We start from the raw sequence: 17,812 nt of genomic DNA, 5'->3' as shown, positions 1-17,812 counted from the left end.
GCACACACAGACATGGAATAGCACTTGGAACGTGAGACAAAAGGCATTGGTCTGGGCAAAGTAAATAGACCATCATTAATTCACAAACAGACTAAAACAACAAGGCTAACCAGATTAGTCAGAGCCAGATTAGCTACTGTGGCTACAACAGCAGACCACCAATGCTTCAAAGGAACAATAGGACAGGATTAAAAAACAAAACCAAAGGCAAACATCCAAGGGCCTAGGATTCACTCTAGTCTTATTATGTGGATCGAGAAATACAATGTATGTTAACACAAAAGCTTTGGAGAAGGTCAGTCGTTCCGTCAGTGAGGAGGGAACCGCAAGATTGCAAACAGTGATGGGCCAGCAGTAGAATGGTAATGGGAAGGTTTGGTAAAAACATCCGCAGCCACAGCCAACCAGCTGACTGTTGGACAACATATAGAGTCTGTGAAGTGGTTTGACATAATAACTGTAATGGAGGAATGTCATTAATTTTAAAGGTAATGGTCAAATCAGTCAAATTAAATCCCGATGAGAATCACCAGAGTAATCGCAATCCATCCTTGGGGGACTGTGAATGTCTGAACCAAATTTAAAAAACAATCCATTCAATAATTTTGAGTTTTTGAGACATTTTACTGAAAACCCAAATTGTCCATCTGATGGTGACCATAGAATGAGAGTCAGTGGATCACCAAATTCACTGGGATTCATCACACATGGCACATTGTATACAGCTTCGGCGTGAGGGCATCACACAGAGACATGGCTTATTAATGGGACTGGTTTATTTTCATTGGTGATATATTATCATCAGAAACTGTTGAATACTTTGGCTTTTTTTTCAATGATTGCCAATTGAAGTCAGTTGATCTAATCTGCGTGTGTATCGTATTTTAATGCTACAACTGCAGTGTCTGCCAGCTCTGTGTGTGGTTACTTACGAGTGCCCGGCTTTATGTTGCTGTTTCAAGTCGATTACATTTTGGGTATTTGATAAGTTATTTTTTACCAAAATGCCACCACAGCTCAGTGCACACTTAAGCTACATTTTTCAACATCCTATATCTACACACTGTCCAGCAGTCAAGGATCGTACAAATCCCATTTTTGTGGAAATGGTAATGGTTTATATTTTTACAGCACTTTTCAAGTCTTGATGACCACTCCAAATCACTTCACAATACAGTTGTTCTATTCACACACACACATACATCTTAGTGCAAAACTTTCTCTATCACACAATAATCCCACATTCGTCAGGGGCAATTTGGGTTTCGGTATCTCGTCCAAGGACCATTTGGCACACAGAGCAGTGGAGACTGGGATCTGACTGCCAATCGTCTGGGAAGTGGACAGCCCGCTCCCCCTCGTGAGCCACAGCAACATCACAACTAGTTACCTGTTTTAATGTTGTGGCTCTTCGGTGCAACCTCATATACTGTATGTACAAAAACAAACAAGAAGTCAATAAATGTGCAGCTTGTCCCGTCTTAAGATTCAACACAAACTGAGGAACTTACCGATACATAAATATGACGATGATATTATTTGTTTAAGAGCCATGACCGCTTTTTTAACAGCACAACAAAACAGAGCGAAGAAGTAACTGATTCTCCATGACCACCGCTTATTTCATCAATACCTTCAATATAACCCCACACAGGAGCTGACTAGCTGACTTTTACAGAGACTCAGTTAGAGGAGCCCTGTATTGACTGATACACCCAAAGAGGAAAATTGAGACAAAAGACAGATCTGATGGAGTTACCTGATGTTCTGGTGCAGAGAAAGAAGTCAGGTATAGAAGACAGTTACCTACAACTACATCAATGTCCTAATTAGGTCTCGCTTTTAACAACATATTTAACTTTACTTGGCACCTGAACCATTGTTTTGATTTCTTCAAGCCATGAAGCCAATACACGATAAAGAAGTAATTTTTTACAGTTTTTGCCGGCTCTGTCAGTAATTCACTGCTCCTCTCGGTGTTTCAAGCCAAACTGAGCGTGCCCTGGCATCTCCTCCGGCTCACGATACACTGTCCAAGTTTACAAATTCTGTTGTTTTACCCAGTCTGAGTTTACACAGGTGTCCGATGACACGGACAAGACCCTGAACCCTAAATTGCCCCTTCTCATAGAGAAAAGTGCCGAACATAGATGCACTGTATGAATGTGTGTGTGAATGTAAAACTGTACTGTAAAGCGCTTTGAGGGGTCATCAAGACTATAAAAGTGCTATATAAGTACACACCATGTGTTGTTTGTATGTGTGTGAGTGCGTATGTCAGTGCGAGATACAAGCTGAATTAATGAATGAAAGCGCACAAAAACGACATAGCTGGTCAGTGACGTCAGTGAGTCGGTGTTGGTGTGTGTGTCTGTATGTGTGTGTGTTTTTGTGTGTGTGTTGGCGAGTCAGGCAGGAATGGGACGTACGTACGGACAACCCAAAAGCATAATGCCTCCGGCCACTGGCTGTCGCAGGGCGGGAAGCATAAAAACACTGAGGGCCCTACTGGAAATTCACAAGCAATTCAAGACAAAAAGAAAAGAAGAGCAATACAATTAACAATGACAACATTATCGTTAGGGCTTAGGGTTAGTGTACTTTGGTATAGGTTTATTTTCTGGCCATCTTGATCTTTATTGATACAATTATACAGTCAACTTACAGTAATGTTTGATCATAAGGGCCCTGCAGTGCACTTCACACCTGGACCTGGTACAGTTGCAGTGTCCTTTTTAAATGTCCCACTGTAAATGTTCCACTGACTATTCAATCTAGGTTTCAGTACTTCAAATGACTTGTTGATTGTCAACAGGTATTGCTACTGAATGTGTGTATATGTGTATTTTTAATTTGTGTGAGGAAAGAAGGCCAATTTACAGCACCTCCAAACTTGTCCTCTCTATGACCTGAAGCAGTATTATATTATACAGATGTGTAGCTCTTACGTATGCATAACACAACATCACCATAGAGCCCATAACAACACTGCCATTCCCTTATCTTCCATAACATTTTCATGATGTGAATGACCAAGTTGATGTGTATCCACTATTCCTTGGGTTCCTTGGGTTCCTTGGGGTGACAGACATAATGAAGCAGGAACAGTGGGATCACACACACACACACACACACATTCATATACACACATGTGCACTAAAATCCACACATGGGATCAGTGGGGAGCCATGATACCGGCTCTGGCATAATGGGGCACTAAATCATGCATGTATTCATGCAGCTCAGCAGCACGGAGCACACCTTGATCTGTGTGTCAAACACTGCTGGCTTTCACACAAGAAGTCATCACCTTTGTACCAATTCTACCTTGGAGCTGCTTTGCTGCCACCATGCTAGTCATGACTTCAACTGCAGGTTAGCTGATGTGTAGCTGGTTAGAGATGTGAGAATTAATCAAATTGTTGCAGTGTCTCTCTGATTATCAGCCTAAAAGAAGCAAAATCTGCTAAATTGGAACTGTTTTTTGTGTGTAGTGTCAAGAATGAGAGCATATTGCCAGCTTTGAAATTTACAACAGTTGCAGATTGGCTTTACTCTGGTTTTTGTATTTGCAGTATCTCTTTTCACCTGCTATCTCGATCTGCTCCATCTTCTCTAACCAACAACTCTAACCAAATCAACGCCTGGAACTCAGGTTAGATTTCATAGTGGTATTTTTTTTTTTTTACTATTTTATTTAAATCCCAACATTTTCTGGTAAAGTATCCCAACTGTTAGTGTCTTAGCCATAAGAAAAGTGACATAACTTCATAAAAATACCTCCTTCCACTGTGCAACCCTATTGTACTGATCACTTCTCTATGTTTGAATGAAATATTGTGGGTGAAAGGACAAACTGAATTGACTCTTAATTACATAATGATGAAAATGAAGACATTGGCCACTCTTAAGGTCTTGTTTTTTAGTTTTTTAGTTTTTCAGACAAAATACATACACCTATATTTAAATCTGTATTTTACAGTTTTCCAATACTGCAAGTTTGAGGTCTGCCATGTCATGTCCCATCTATCAATTTCCCTGTGGAACAATAATAAGAGACATGAAATATACTGCATAACCTAAATGTGACCTGTGTCTGTTTTAGTATGTGTGTGTGTATGCGCACATGTGAAAGTGAAGAAATCTGAATTAGCGCGTGCCATTTCAGTTTAAGAATATATTTGGTGGTCTTTTAGAGGAGGTTCCTTGGCCATGTTGGTGGTAGGAAAACAATTAGCCACAAATGAAGTAGAAAGTTAAACCAAGTAGAAAGGAAATAGAAACGAGGTGATCCTGAAATGATGGTCCTCTGGAGGAACATACAAACAGACAGATAGAGATGACCTGGGAGCGAGTTTGTGGAGATGCTCTATAAGATATAGATGTATGGATACACACATTTTCAGGCATAACCACAAGAAAGATACCAGTATGTCAGTTGACATGCACACACACACACACACACACACACACAGGTCCAGGATCATCATTGTTGATTTATTAAAAATAAGCTTGGCCAAGAGAGTAATAAGCGGCCCACTAGCTCCAAGTGTGTGTGTGTGTGTGTGTGTGTGTGTGTGTGTGTGTGTGTGTGTGTGTGTGTGTGTGTGTGTGTGTGTGTGTGTGTGTGTGTCTGAAACTGTGCCAGCAGCCCAGTGCAGTGCACTCAGCAAGATGTTAAAGATAATCAGAGGCAATGGCCCTGCATAAACCCCTGCCAACTGGCAAGCTTGCTACAATATGTTGCATAGTGAGGTAAGCTGGCACAGGCTGTCATTTTCACACACTCACACACACACACACACACACACACACCGCGTGTATCTAGCACATTCTTTTTTAAGATCACTACAAGATTGGGAGGTCCTAAAAGTGTGATTTCCAAAGTCATAATGCAAACTTCCCAAACAACTATGCCAATTTTGAAAGGCCAAACTGCCACTTATTCACATGCTGTCACTTATGAAGTTTACTTTTAAATAAGTAATGCTGACAGAAGAAATATCTGAAGCTCCATCAACAAAGCAGTGCAACAGACTTTCCTGAAAGACTGCTCCAATGCCAATTTCCAAAAAGCTTTCTAGCAGAGTCAAATATAGAAATTTGTTAGACAGTACCTGTTAGGACACACACAAAATTCTACATTCCGACCTCAAACTTAACAAGAATTCAACAGTGCAAGGAAAGAGCCCAGTGGCGTCCAAACCTGAATCAACTGAGAAAGCCGGCAGGTCCTTCATTGCCAGGCAAGTAAAGCAAGTACTTGGAAATTCCACCTAGATCTGATGTTAGGTTGCTGGCCCACCAACAACCCCACTGGTCCACATTGGTACAATTGGTACATTGGAGCAAAGGGACGCAGGTTGGACTTTAACCTGGGCAGCTGCAGAGGCGCACATCCTCACGGGGCGGCAGCCTATCTTGACCATGCCTGCCACTTTTATTCTTCATCTCCTCATCTCTTCTTTTCTTTCTATTGTTCATGTTTAGTTTGGTGCACACATAATTCAATACAATACTTACATAAATATACATAATACAATACTTAATGATTATAAGATTGAAGACACCTGCGATACCAATTACAGACAATAGTATGCTTAAAATATCATCACAATCAACTTACTTAACATAAATTCTCTTGGCTACCAGTCGTTTTTTTGTGGCTATTTTAGAAAATCTTTGTCAAATAAGCATGACTCAAGCTCTTTTAATACTGTATGTCCTTGTTACAAGTGACTTTTTCCACTAAGTGTTTTTGTTTTGCCTGGCTTTTGTTTATGGTTTATAGACTTTTTTGCATCTATGTTGTATACTATATTTAATTTTAACTGTCTGTTAATATTATACGTGTATATTTTTTATTCCCTTTTGACGTTTTTTTCTTGTATTCATTGTGTCTGTTTTATTGTCGTTATTGTTATATTTGTTTGAATCTATTTCATGGTATTTTCTTTTCTTTGTCGTATTATTGGGTCATCAGTCAAATGTGTATCACTTTAATTGGCAATAACATATATGAACATGTATGACAGGTTATATACAAATGCCGTTTTATTGATTTATTGACTAAGTAAACATGATCTTAAAGAAAACTTTAAGATCCCCCTTAATTAGTATTAAATGATCACTTCTCTCCTAAACTACTGGATCTTGACTTTGTAGACTTAAGTATATCCTCATAAAACCTGTCCTATCTTCTTTCATATTGATAAAACTTTCAGCTTTTTTACAAGTTGCAAACTAAGATTTATGGCATTTTGCTGACAAGGCTGTCTATCTCACTCTGTTGCCTTCCTCCACTGGTTCTGGACACAAGTTTATTTTTTAATAATGTATCCGACTTCCCTGACGTGGCTCGAGGCCTCACTGAGCCAAGATGTGGGAATCCAGATCCTATGACCTGCAGGTCGACCTTTTCCCAACCCCTAAACCATAAAACCTCCATGTCAGACAGGAAACCAAAAGCAAGGGTTGCTCTTCATCTAAAAGAAATGCTATTAACCTGACAAAACAGACACATGACTGGCACTGCACCTTATTTGGACAGAGCTGGCCGAGGGGGGTCAGCAGATAACTCATTAACATTGGTTCCTTGCCTCCCTTCTCAGATAGAGATGTGCTCCCAGCATTGCCAGACGGAAAATGTTGAAGTGTCGTACCAGAAGCAGAAAATTATCGTATTTTGAAGAGAATTATGGTATAGCGAAGGGACGCTCCATACCGTAGTTTCGAAGCTGTGTCATGATGTACAGGAACAATTATTTTCCAGGCACAAGGCTCTTATTTTGAAAGATGAGACAGGAAGGACTTGTAATAAGCTCCCGAGACGCGAGTCAAAGCGTCACGACGTGACTGTCATGTTCATCCTCATAAGCATGATTGGTTGAAACTACGTCACGTGAGAAGAGATGCATAAATACAGATGTAGGGGTACATGTTCATGTTCATAATCACAACATGCATGATTTGCTGGAAAGACGTCACTTGAAAAGAAATGTGTAAACACAGACGTGAACCATATTTTAATATCCAGATTACAACTGATAATACTAAGTGTCACAAAACGACTAAATTATGGCACATCATGCATTATTGATCGCACATCGTACAGACATCAAAATTATTATACAAATACAATAAATAGCGTTCATCTGGCAACACTGCATTGGAAGATGAAAGATTGTGAAAGCCTGTGGGTTTTCTGAGTTTGGAAAGTTGAAAATATAATTTCGAACATGAACATAAATTTTAGGTATTATTATTATTGATATGGAACTATCCTGGGCTTCATGACATGTTAAGTGCTTTCAATCACATTCACTTACATACACATTCCACCTGTCCTCAGCAACACATCTATAGTTTCAAGTCAATAAGATGATAAGTTATTGAGAAAATTCAAGGACAGACAGACATTTATTGATGTAATAGTTGGATAGCAGAACAGGGAAGAAAACTCCCATTAATGCTACAGATGCTACAACTGTCTAGTGATATAGACTGTTACCTCCTATCCACTTTTACAACAGGTGCTAGCTTTCCATTTGTGTCCTTTTGTAAAGACAAGAACAAATCATTTATCACCCTGACAAGAGGTGTGCTGTGCTTTCGTTCATTCTAAAACCTTGCCGAATTTTGTCAATTATTTCCAACAAGTTGAGTTGAGAGAAAGATACAGTACTGGCACAACAGGCACCTGTAACATTCCACACATTATACATACGCACACACACAGTCAATATAAATTTGAAATATAAAGCTATTAATTTTTTTTAAACCATCACAGGTTGTTATCATAATTGTTAAAGCGGCATGCCTGATCTGTATGTTGCTAAAATAAGGCCAGGACATTCTCATTCGGTGCCACCCTGGCCACCAACTAACAAGCACCCATAAACACTGTCACCATAATGCATGTGGAACCCCAGTCCAATCCTTATTGAAAATGAACATGGATGTGATCTGGGATTCGGAGGCCTAATTCATCCCTTTAGTGGTAATGGGCGAGCCTCACTCGACTAGCTGGGGGAGCATCATTAATGCTAACAGGGCCTGTGGAGACCCTGCCAAAAAAGAGAGGGAAATATCATTAACATAATGCTTCATTTACATACCAATCCTAGCACCCACACAAAGGAACACACACACACACACGCACACACACACACACACACACACAACACACACCACACATATACATGAGCATGCACACATGCATAAATACACGTGCACATAGTTTGTGATAGTTTAGGGCCGAGGACAGATACTACATATGCTACACATACTGCAAAACATGAATACATGAATACATAAATGTGTGCACACATTGACACTCGTAGACAAGCATAAGATGCAGATTTATATAAAGCATATATATATATATATATATATATATATATATGAACACACACACACACAGTCTTCTGAGTAGAGCAGACAGTGGTGGGGGTGGGTTTGAATTCAGTCCCAGTTCTTTGTTTGATGCCTGTATGGCTGTGGCTCCTTTTAATGAGCTCTAATGGCAGTCCAGAAGGATTCTAATTAATCTGCACACACACAAAAGGCCTTTCTCATCCTCTCCGTCTCTCCCTCTCTTTCTCTGTTGACCTCTCTCTCTTTCCTCACCCCCACCCCCCTCCTTGTTTTCTACAGCTTTTGAGAATCCTTTCCTTTCTTCCGTCCTTACCTATCTGTGGTAGATATTAAATCCAAGGCATGTAGGTGACAGGAGGTGAAGGCCATGAGGGCAAAAATGGATGATTTAATTGCACCAAAGATGGCTATTATTATGAGATTGCAAAAGATATTTCCAACAGCAGCAGTAGCAGGGAGTCACCAAGGCATCCCAGCACCCACCATCCCCCTGTCTTAAGTGCCCAGTGTTCAGCAAAGGTCGTGCCACTGTTGTCACCAGTCCCCAAATGAAGACACTAATGAAAGCTTTGACGTTTGCACTATGGCTGGGAAGCTTCAGAAAGTTTCCCCTTTTTACTGGCAAATCACATTTCTTTTTCATCCTTATTAGCCTAGCTTTGAGCTATGCACTTGAATACCCAAGAGGCAAACATTAACAATCAAAAGGATTGTTCTAGAATTATAGTGACAAACAATCCTCTATTTTATTGAAGAATAGAAGATGAAATACAACGCAGAAGGCAGATGTGTGGTGTTTCAAACATTCTAAATACAATTCAGATTTATTCCACAGTATTGATTAAGATGTGGGATCACTGCTACATAACATTCAACGAAAAGCAAGATGTGTTAAACAAAACACAGGTTATATAAAAGGAAGAACATTTAAATATTGTGCGTACATGTTCATAGTTTACCTCTGCAGTGACATGAAATTCATGAAACTGGCCTTGGTGATTTTTATTGTAATCTATAGCAAATTATTAAATTCAATAAACCTTTTGGTTTATGACCTCTGATTTTCTGACTTTGCTTTAGCAATGTTACTGTGCTCTCAAATTTTAGTAATTATGGGGCAGCGTAAAGCTCACCTGGTAGAGCTGCCGCCCCAACGAAGCAAGGCCTCAACCCACAGAGGCCCAGGTTCGATTCCGACCCGCAGCCATTTATGCATGTCCTCCCCCACACTCTCTGTCCCCCCTTCACAAGCTTACACTGTGTCATATCCATTAAAGGCAAAAATATATATATATATAAAAAAGGAAGATCCAAACCAAGAATGGAAGTCTACTGCAATCCCAGAAGCCTGATGGTAATGTACTCATGGCGACAATGTCAAAACTAGTCTTTTAGCAGGTGTAGCAGGTGCAAGGGAGGAACATTATAAAGTTCATTTCAACCACTTGGAAAGAGAAAGGTCACACAGGTCAGTTAACACACTGAGCAGAGAGAGGGTGTTCCAAACATATAACTTACTTATTTTACAGATAAATATAATTGGAAATGCTTTAAAACAGACACAAACAATCCCCCACTGGTATAATGCTGTTATTAACAATTCAACATTTATACATGGGTCTAATCAAAAGGGGGGTTGGAGCCAAAAACACCTGTGACACAACAAACCAACAAAAGGAAGATTCTGAAGAGACACCACCACCAGGGGGATTGGGTTGACACTCACTTAGTCCCACATGAAAAATAACAAGATAAACAAACAAAACCTAAATGTACCAATACTTAAACTTACTAACGGAAAAACAACTACACAATAAATCCTCCAAATAACCCAAATACAATAATACAAATTAATAAATCACATAACTGATACTCAAAATCCATTACTCCTCCAAAAAGAAAATAAATATTGCATTACAATGCTTAATTGCCTAAGACGAACAGGCGAGCCAGACCAGAGGTGAGGAGAGAGCCAACAAACTTCAAAACTGAATATAAGGCGAGCCAAATCAGGGTTCAATGGGGTTGGTACTTTACAGATCCAAAAAGAGAGAGAGAACCAAGACAGCAGTTTCCCCCAGATAGTGGCAGTCGATGAAGTTATGCACACTGGAGTGCAGCCAGAGAGTAGAGGTGAAGTCTCCAAGACAGCAGGAGGGGGAGAGCTGCACAACTCAAGACTATGCAGCAGAACAGAGAACAGCAATACAAACCAGCAGCAAACAAAGTGGAAACAAAATGACACAGGCCGAGAGGCAATGTCCTAGTCCCGCCAACTAATCTCAGTCATGCCTAACTGCAACAACACCAACCCGAATGCTGGCTTGAAGAAAAAGCAAAAGGAGGCAACATACCTGTATGTGTAGGGTGTACGGCACCGCCCATCAATCAAGGTGCTGGTAAATCTGACACAGTGCCATATAATGGTAGTAGTCCAGGCAAAGTAACTCATTTTGGAGCCAAAAATAGAACTAATTGTAAAAGAATTTTTTTCAGCATAGATCATTTCTATGAGGTGTCCAGAACAACATACTAAAAGTCCTAAGAAATCCTAGTTGAGGAAATATGTTTAATTCTCATCAATCCAAGATGTGTGCCAGTAACCCAATCAGAACATTTTAAGTTACCAACTCCTTTCTAACTAGACATTTTACTGTAGACACATTTTGCTTAAGGCCAAAACTACTTTTCATCTTGAAGTAGCATCGCCTAGCCTACTGAAACGAACTAACGTTAGCTTGCTAGCACTAGCAAATTCTATTGGGCCTAATTTCATTGCTAGACAACACTGTTTTCTTTTCTTTTTTGTTTCTGCAGTGTGTAATGTATGTAAACAGGGAGAAATGGAGAAGTGTAAAATATGTAATGAGTCATTCAGTGATGAAAACACATCGGTTGTTCTACGAGCAAAAGGCAGCAATGGTGTGAACCGTGCCAGTGCTCAACGTGGAAGTAGCTTAGTGACAATTCCTGGAGACAGAGTACACATTGAATGCCGCCGCAGCTATTGTAAAGCAGAAAATATTGTACGTGATAATGTAATACCATCTTTGCAACAACCACAAATCAAACATAATCTCGGCTCAGAACAGAACTTCCATTTTCAAGAGCATTGCTTGTTCTGCGGACAACCAACTGAAATAGATAATAAAAATAAGCAGAGAGAGAAAATTGATATCTACCCAGTAAGAACAGGAGACTTCCAGGAAAGGATTGTGCAGGTTTGCCACTTAAGGAACGATGAAGGGTCTGATACAGTTTTGGGGGGAATATCATCTGTCCATGACCTTCATGCAGCCGATGCAATGTACCACAACATATGCAACACTAACTTTCGAAATATGAAGAATATTCCGAGTCAATTCTCTGCAAACCCTGGCAACAAACCCAAAAGATTCAAAGTCGGAAGACCTGAAGATTATGAGAGAACAACAGCATTCCTAAAGGTGGCAAACTTTTTAGAAGAATACGATGATGAACAAATTACTATTCAAGACCTTATGGTAAAGATGACAGAGTACTTGCAAGACACAGGTTGTGAACCATATTGTGCAAAGTGGATGAAAATTAAAATAAAGGAACACTTTGGAGATAGAGTAATAATGACTGGCCTGGAAAATCAATGTGTGGTCACTTTGCGAGACACAGCCCACTCAATTCTTCGTGAATTTCACAAGCAACAAAAATCTAAGAATCCAGAAGACGAGAAGCTGAATATAATTAAAACAGCTGCAAAGTTAATTGGAAGTGATGTCAAATTCATGGAAGTCCTAAACGATTCTTACCCAGACTCAAGTGACATTGCAGCTGCTGCAAGCTATGTTCCAGAGTCACTACAAGTTCTACTGAGGAATATGTTTGCTGGTAAAAACATTGATACAAAGGTTGCATCAATCGGACAGTCCATCATGCAAGCAATAAGACCAAGGACGATGATTGCACCTCTTCAGCTTGGCCTAGGGGTCCAGATGCATCACCAGATGCAAGACTATACCGGCGGGGGTTATACCCCTGGCAGGTACTACCAAGCCAGGCAGTTTTCAGGTTTCGAGGCCAGTCTAAAAGCAGCATTGCCATCACCCATTGGCAGTAGGATGATTGGATGAAGATTGGGCCGATGTATTTGTCATACATATGAATGGTGTTTCTGCCTATGCAAATTAGGACATATTCAATAAGTGTGGAGCTCAAGTTTTATTGTGGTAGGAGTAAAGGAAAAAATTAAGCCTATTTGGGTGTATTTTGGGCATATTCGATTAGTGTATAGCTCATTTGCATATTAAAATTCATTTTCAAAGAAACTTGTAATACAAAAAAAGTTACTTTTCATGTATACTTTTACTATGTAAAGTTTTATTGTGGTAGGAGTAAAGGAAAAAAATAGCCCCATTGGGGTGTGTTGTTGCCTGGCCTTATTGGCACACATCTCGGATTGATGAGAATTTAACATATTTCCTCAACTAGGATTTCTTAGGACTTTTAGTATGTTGTTCTGGACACCTCATAGAAATGATCTAAGCTGCAAAAAATTGTTTTACAATTAGTCTGTCGTAAAACGCTACTTTGCCTGGACTATAGGGTGGAAGACCACCTATCCGGTTACACAGGTACTATGTTTACCATGATGACCACTGTGGCAATAGATGTTGCCACCGGGGTCTCACCACAGCAGCCTGACACAAACCATTCAGGCTTTAAAATTTTATTCAGAGAATTTCTGCTGGCGTGTGAGCTTTGCAGCTCGGAAGTGTCTCTCATGAGACACACTACAAGGTCTCAGTCCTTGTGTGTCCGTCCCAGTGAGGCAGGTCAGCTGCTGCCTTTTAAACCTGAGGATCAATCAGCTAAAAGCTCTCACCTCTGCTGATTGATCCTCCAGTACCGGTGAAGGTGCTCTCCCAGCCACCTCACCTCCACAACCACCATATGACCCGCTGGTGGGGCTGGATGGAAAATCAGGGGATTAGCCTACTGTGCTGGCAGTGTTTGTATGAGATATATGAAAGGCAAATTTTCATAACCGTGATTTTACATACTGCACCTGTATATAAGTATAATATTACAGTATTATGGTATCTGCCTTCTAACACATATCATTCAAAGCTTTGAGGGCATAACTTTACACGTTGCAAAGTGCGGTGAGTATTCTGTCTCATCCCAGGGGACATTTCCTCTCATCATTCTTTGGCATTCCCAGCTAAGCAGGTTAACGTAGTGTCATAAAGGAACGCCATCTTGGTACTGTTGACAGAGGAATGGAGGGTTGGAGAGAAATGGGGTTTAGATAGACGTCGGCAGGGATTCCCAACACAGGAAAAGGCAGAACATAAGCAGAGATATTAAACTCAGGATCTGCCTTAGGCTCTGGCTCGGCATTGAAAGTAGAGCTAGGCAGCTGAGGCTCCGTAGAATGGGGGATATTGACATCTCCATGACCCCCACTTCCTTCTAGGTATATATATCTCAAGGCAATAGCCAGGCAAGTCCCAAAGAGAGGATACTGCTCAGGGTCTTTAAAGTCAGCATCTGAAATGGTGGTGGCTGTGGTGCAAGCTAGTGGGCCAGGGAGAAGAATGAATACTAGCAGGCCGAAGGCTAGCCAACTGGGGTGCTGGCTGGAGGCTAGTAACCCTGATGAGAAAGAGGAGGAATTAGCAGGAGACATTGCACTCTGTTTAATTATTATACATTTGGATGCCCACATGGTAGTCTACAATACTGATTCTTTACGTATAAAATTACATCTGACGTGCAATATAAAGGCTATCGTATAAGAAATACCCTATCATAAACAAATCTAGTAGGTTACCCAAATACAGAATAACTTATTTACCTTCATTGTGCTTTTGTACTCTCACATACGGCCAATGTCTCTGTGAATAGTGTCGTCTGAAATTGTTCTCTGTGCCCACCACATTAACGGCCTCTGAAACACTCTCCTACCCCTTTTTATTCCTTTAATTATTGGTCAGAGTACAGTGTGCCAAATACCTAATTTGTTTTACTTTACTGCTGATAGCAGCATTTTCACCTAAGTTTATTTTTTGCATTTTTCATGAATGTGAAAAGAGAGGGTTAGCCCACGCAAAGCGTATTTATACAAATTAGCATATTACATTTAGGGTGGGGAAGTGGTGGAGTGTGGTCCTCCAACATCAATTTAACGTTGATTGGGAAGCACAGAGAAAATATTGTTTGGGTGATCTTGCTGGAGCATTATAACATACATCTATTTTTTGGGTGCATGCACAGATTTTAAACTACACTATGCTTCGGTATGAATGCTACTCGAGGCTTTGTCCATGAGGTTCTATGTGGCCGATGATAGAAGTGGGCACAGTCATTAGGATGGGTTGAGCAGACAGGATTATGGGAAGGTGAAAGAGCTGGAGAGAAGGGCCAAAGAGCACTTACGCCGGGTTCACACTGGAAGCACCGCGCCGCGCAGCTCCAAGAAAAGCCGGTCGTCTACTTTCTGCCCCCATGTTACTCAATTGGGCTGTTCACATCGGCTGCGATGCACCGCGCAGCGCCGAGGGCGTCTCGTGCTCTGCACCGATGGTTTCGGCGTCTGGTGTATTTTTTCTGCTCGCCGCGAGCGTATCGCGGCAGGAAACACACTGAAAAATATTATATATGATATAAATGATCAAATATGCATCCCATACTCTGGATTTCACTGCTGTTGTCCTGGAGTTTCAGTTTCCCCGATTTTTCCCCTCACATGATTAAATTTCCCCATCTGCCCATCCACTACAGGCACACAAGCAGACAGACAGAGAGAGAAAGAGAGGGGTGGAGGGGGGGCATGAAGACCATTATCATTTACCCCCTAACCCCTACATAGAACGGAGCATACAACAACCAGAGAAAGCAGTGGGCTGACTGGCGCGGAGAAAATCGCGTCCAGTGTGAACAGCCAGGCGGCTGCGCGCACGAGACTGGCGCGGAGCGGAGCTTCGGGGCGCTTCAGCGTCCTGTGTGAACCTGCTGTTAGTGTCAGATTTTGACAGGCATGGTCATTCATTGAAATAATCCACAGAGAATGAACTGGTCAGATATGTGCTCGTTGATATGATACATGGGTTATGCAGAAATTATTAAAATACACTGACAGTAAATAAAAACTTGCTAATGTTTACCATTTGATGTTGTGTGGTTAGAATTTAGCTAAATGTTCCCATTCATCACGTTAGCCTCAACTAAGATTTTTGATACAATAATGGATTCACTAATTTTTTCTTCATAACTAAGGAGCGATAGAGAAAAGGCTAAATATTAAACATTTTGATTATTTGTGTTCATGACTCAGAGAAGGGGAGGAACTGTAGTAATTGTGTTGTGTATAATGTGGTCGGTGTTGATGGAGATGATGATTAGAGATCTATTTATGTAGGAATTATTTATACATTTTTATCCTTCGACACACCAGAGAACACCAACCCATGGCAGTGGCCCCAGCAGCAGCAGTGATGTTGCATTCAGCTTGTTCCTCGAGCCGCAGCAGAAGACGTTTGTGCGGCAGCAATAACGATATAGTGGTACATCTTATGTAACAGCTTTTTTTCTTTGATTTTGACATATGTTGCTGTTATGTGGCCTTTCAAGGGTATTGCCTGGTTAATTAAATCAATGACTTTTCTTTGATTCAATAATGCCCCCTCACAGCAGCTCCCTCAGTCACTTCATAATGGCGCAGACCCGCCGAGGTCTACACTTTGGGTGCCATACTTTTATTGCTTACAGCAGCCAAAGTGAAACAGAAAAATGACAGCCCACTGAGAAAGAGGGGGAGAAGGGGAGGAAGTCCACTCCAATTACCTTGGTGATGTCACAGCCACATCACATGGAACACCTGAGGAATCGAGTGGGTCTCGTCCAGTGTTTCAACAATGGTTGCAGAGCTTAAAGAAACCCTGAGTCAGGGCTCTGCGTTCAACGTAGGCCCTCAATTGTTCTAAGCAGCGTTGAGATCCTAGGACTCTCAGACAGAGGCCTATTTGATGAAGAATATTAATGTCAGGAACCCTGTAAAGTACATATTAAACTTTAGCAGTACATTTGGTATTTAGGAGTAGTAGTACTTAATATTTAGTATAAATATTTTTACATACAGTCTATATAATTTGTGCATATACTAGATGGTGCTTAGTGGGGGATATGTCAGACCTGTAAAAATGTGTCACAAATGTTGCTTAGTTGCGACCGAGCTGCTCCTTTGTTCAGCAGGGGCAAAGGACAGGACGACATTGATTATGCATGCCAATCGTGCACAAACACTATGAGGCATCTGTCTGTGATTGCTGTTTACACCGTGCTCTTACAGCAGAAACTCAGACAGACCGATTGAGAGCAAATGCCACTTACACTACAAAGGCAGAGGCAATAATTGTGCAATCTACTACAAAGAGCACTCTGTCTGCTGTGATGTAATGTAGAAATCAAAACAAAGAAATACTGGGAAAAGTGAAACTGCTTATGATCAACAGCTCATACTGATCAAAAGGTTTGGCGAAGAATTATTATTATGCAGATGCTATTTCGATAATTTGCTTATAGTTACCAAGTAGTTCGCTTAAAGTCAGTATGGTCATGATGAGTGTGTACAGTTGGGTACAAGTCTTGAAAATTGGTCCAACTGGGAAGGTGACGACTTTTGCATCCCACTGTACATACTCTCTTGTGCTTGTGTCAGGGGTTAGAGTGGTCGTCCTCTTACCAGAATGTCAGCGGTTTGATCCTTGGTCATTTATGTGATTAATATACCAATTATAGTTAATGGTTATCTGCATGAGATGTAAAGACAAAAGTGCTGATATTGATTTTCACCTGGACAGATGTGATCACTATACGCAGTGTCCAATGGTTGCTGATAAGATTTCCGTGTGGTTGGTTAGCAGAAACAGAGTCTTTATATATTTAATGAATTAAATATGACAGTAGGAAAAGCCACTCAAGCGGTGAAGTGGGGTGGAGTGTCAAGCTAGATGATGTGGATGCAATGCACTTTCCTGCACAACTACTTTCATGATGAATGGGTCTATAACAGAGCCAAAACCGGAAATCAGCATCAATCTGAGTTCATGTGTATCGTTGTGTGTTTGTGAATGTGCCGGTAAACTGTGTGTGTGTGTGTGTGTGTCCTATAGTGGGTGTAGGATAGTAGTCCTAACACTAGACAGATTAGAAAACCGATTTCCTGGAGATGCTGACACACACACAAAGACTTTTCTTCTCTTTTTCTTCAGTCATTACACACCAGTCTGAGCTGGCTGTTTTCTTGTGGAGCTATTTGTGCGGCAGCAGAGGCTGGCAGCCTGCACAGTGTCAAGGCTTGTTAGGGTGTTCAGCTTCTTGTAAACAATGAAGCCAGAGCTCAGGGGGAGAACACTGTACCTTTGAACTAAGCCCGGTGAGATGGCAAAGCTGCAAGCAG

The 17,812-nt window shown here is 40.9% G+C and overlaps 1 pseudogene; it reads left to right on the top strand.

The window, feature by feature from the left end:
• LOC118098899 overlaps positions 1–15,361 on the top strand; it is a 72,625-nt pseudogene extending 57,264 nt beyond the window's left edge.
• Positions 15,362–17,812: the final 2,451 nt, after the last annotated feature.

This window comes from Hippoglossus stenolepis, chromosome 19, assembly GCF_022539355.2.
Source record: "Hippoglossus stenolepis isolate QCI-W04-F060 chromosome 19, HSTE1.2, whole genome shotgun sequence".
In the NCBI taxonomy this organism is placed as follows: domain Eukaryota; kingdom Metazoa; phylum Chordata; class Actinopteri; order Pleuronectiformes; family Pleuronectidae; genus Hippoglossus; species Hippoglossus stenolepis.
Note: the sequence above shows the minus strand (reverse complement) of the source record. Positions and strands in the feature narration are given on the sequence as shown.